Genomic DNA, 3187 nt, shown 5'->3' with positions numbered 1-3187 from the left:
TAGTCCAAAAATTTATTAGCTTTTTAGCCACTATATAACACTGTTGATTCTTATTGAACTTCTAATTTACTAAAACCCTAGATCCATTTCAGGCAAATTGTTATCTCACCATGACTTCTTTACCTTATACTTCTAAGACTTAATGTGTATAACATTTCTCTTTATTTGATTCAGCCTGATATTCCAGCTTGTCAAGATTTGGGTGGGGGGTGGGGGGTGGAAAGAGGTCTTGGCTCTGTCTTCTAATAGGTCAGCTTTCCCACCCTGCTTTTTGACCCCTGCAAATTGCTCAGGATACCATCTACACCTTTACTGATAAAAATGTTAAGGACTGCAGGTTCAAGCCTGGATTCCCTGGGACACTCCACCAGATACCTCTTTCCAAGAAGACATCAAAGCAATAAAGACTTTTAATACAATCATGCAGACCCTTTTGAATCCAGCTAACTGTACTATCATGTAGTCTACATCTCTTCATCTTTTTTTTTTTACAAGAACAGCATGAGATAATTTACCGAATTACTTACTACCATCTAGATAAACTATATCTATAGCATTCCTCTAATATATTCCTGTCAAAACCAAAAAGTAAATAATGCTCTTACTAAAATCATACTGGTTCTTTGTGATCACAAAATATAGACAGGCTGCTTTGTTCTGTCATTTCAGACTCTTTGGGACCCCGTTTAGGGTTTTCTTGGTAAAGGTTCTAGAGTGGCTTGCTCTTGTCTTCTCCGAATCATTTAACAGATGGGAAACCTGATACTGGATCAAAAAGAAGCTCCGTTTCACCCTCCTTCGGATAGGTAGATTTGAGTGCAATGAAATTTGGTCTTCATGAGGTTCTTAGGGTCATAGATTGAGAGCTGGAAGAGACCTCAGAGGTTAGGGGTAACCTTTGCTCTACAGAGATTAAGTGATTTGCTCAATGTCACACAGCTGAGGAAGAATGTCTGAGGAAGAATCTGAACTCAAATCTTCTTGACGATGAACTCACTCTGCCAGCTTTTATAGTGAAAATTGCTTAGCTAAGCCAGAGTTGTTTTAATTTTAAAAAATACGTAATACATCCACAAATACGCAATACAACATGCATACGTACACACATGCACACATACATGCATACGCATGCATATACACACAGGTTGTTTGTGGCTACAATGGCTTTTCTACCAAACAACTTTGCCCCTAAAAGTTCTTCCTGAAGAGAGAGAAAATGAAGTGTAGTTAATGGATGAAAATAGTTTCCACTCTTAGGATTATGAAGATGGTTCCTATTCCTTCTAAACTAATCATGTCTGTTTCATCTATTTAAGCATAGTTAATAGATACTATTTTAAAAACAATAATAAGTCATTCTTTTTTTTTACAAGTCCCCAAGCCCCCCCAAAAAGATACCTGGGGAAATAAACTTTAATTTATCATCCACATAAGACAAAGACAGCACAAGATCAACCAGGAGAAGGAAGAGGAAACGGAAGAAGAGGGATACATTTATGGAGCTGGGCTTTATATTTTTCAGTCTTCATTCTGTCTTAGCTTTACTCCAGGGCCCAATAAATAGCAAATACCATGAACCCTCCCCCCTTTCATTTCAGTAGTGGAATGTGGCATGTGTAGGGAAGAGTGATATGGGGTGTCCCTTAGCGAAGATCTTCAGCAGTGAACATGCCTCGGGCACGACGCAGGATGGAGTCCTTGGCTGCATCATAGGGATGTTACTTAGAAGGGATCTCCAGAACTGCAGGTATTGAGAGTGTATGGGCATCCAATGCATGCCGTACCATTTCAGCAATATACTGGTTGATAAGGATGATACCAATGTCATCCCGATTTAGAAACTGCCGGAAGGTGTCCTCGATTTCATTGATGGTCGTGTCCTTCTCCACCACCAGGAAGTTCGGGTGGCGGTGCTTGTTGAGCTCTCCGATGCCACCCAGCAGGAAACCGGTGACGGTGTCCTCGTCTCCGATCACCGCGATCAGCTTCCCTCGCCCCGCCATTGTGGACGCTGCTAGGCTGCTGTCTCACACAGCGCCGGAGAGCGACGAAAAGCATAAGTCATTCTTTATGCAAAAATCTGATATTACTGGACCCACGATTTTCTTGATTTGTGTTTGGAGTTATTTGTTGTTTTTTTAATAAAAAATGTCCAAATCCCATTTTTTTCCTTAATTGTGATCCCTCAGATCACAGAATTTAAGAGTTGGGCAGAACTTCAGCAGCCGGCCAAGCCAAATCCGATCTCAAAAAGGAATCCCCCTAAAACATATCAGACAAGCCTATTCTTGAAGATGTCTATGGAAGGAGAAACCACCACCTTTTGAGGAAGTGTCTTTCACTTTTGGCTACCTCTAATTGCTAGAAAGTTTTTTTCTTGAGGTTAAGCCTAAATTTATCCCTATGGAACATTCATTGCCCCTGGTTTTGCCCTCTGGGTTCAAATAGAATAAGTCTAATTGCTGTTTTATATGATGGGTCTTCAGATATTTGAGGGCAGCTATCATCTCCCCTTTTCATTCTCTTAGTTACATTTGCCATAGGGAACCATATTCTTCTCAAAGCAATTTCTTTCTTTAATTTCCATTATATTATATTCTGGTTTTCTCCTTTTATCTCTCATACTTTCTCTGGTTTCTTGCTTCTACCCTTTAACTACCTCCTCCACAATTTACTCCTTTCCTTCTGTTCTTTCTCCATTGTCTCACAGGAAAGAGTTTGATCCTCCAATTTTTATTTCTAGACCTGATCTGGGATGTTTTTTTCCCAGCACAATTCTTAGCACATCTTAAGTGCTTATAAATTCTTGTTGACATAACCATTTTGATTTGACTTGTCATTTTCTCTTTGTTTGAATTCTTTTATGACATTTAATGTCAAAGATCAAACTCACCAATGGAGGAATGTGAAGGACAGTTTCATAGTAGAATGAATTCAAGAAAGATGGAAAATATACAGGTTCTTCTCAACCAGTGCAGAAAGCCCTTTTGGAGAGGCTATTGACAGCTGATTCTAGAGGGGAGGAGAGGAAAGCTTCCCTGAGGTATAGCTCTGAGTATAGCATGTGGTCAATCAGCAGCTGCTCCCAGGATTCTTGTCCTCTAGAGTCCTGTCTTCAGCTGTGCAGTGGCTATGTGTTTCAGCTCCAACTCACTGTCAACTGCTGGGTAAATGTTAGCTGACAAAA

The 3187-nt window shown here is 40.1% G+C and overlaps 1 pseudogene; it reads right to left on the bottom strand.

Annotated features, from left to right (window-relative positions):
- Positions 1–1628: 1628 nt before the first annotated feature.
- LOC122750088 lies at positions 1629–2049 on the bottom strand (annotated as a pseudogene).
- Positions 2050–3187: the final 1138 nt, after the last annotated feature.

Source organism: Dromiciops gliroides, chromosome 3 (assembly GCF_019393635.1).
Source record: "Dromiciops gliroides isolate mDroGli1 chromosome 3, mDroGli1.pri, whole genome shotgun sequence".
Lineage (NCBI taxonomy): Eukaryota > Metazoa > Chordata > Mammalia > Microbiotheria > Microbiotheriidae > Dromiciops > Dromiciops gliroides.
Note: the sequence above shows the minus strand (reverse complement) of the source record. Positions and strands in the feature narration are given on the sequence as shown.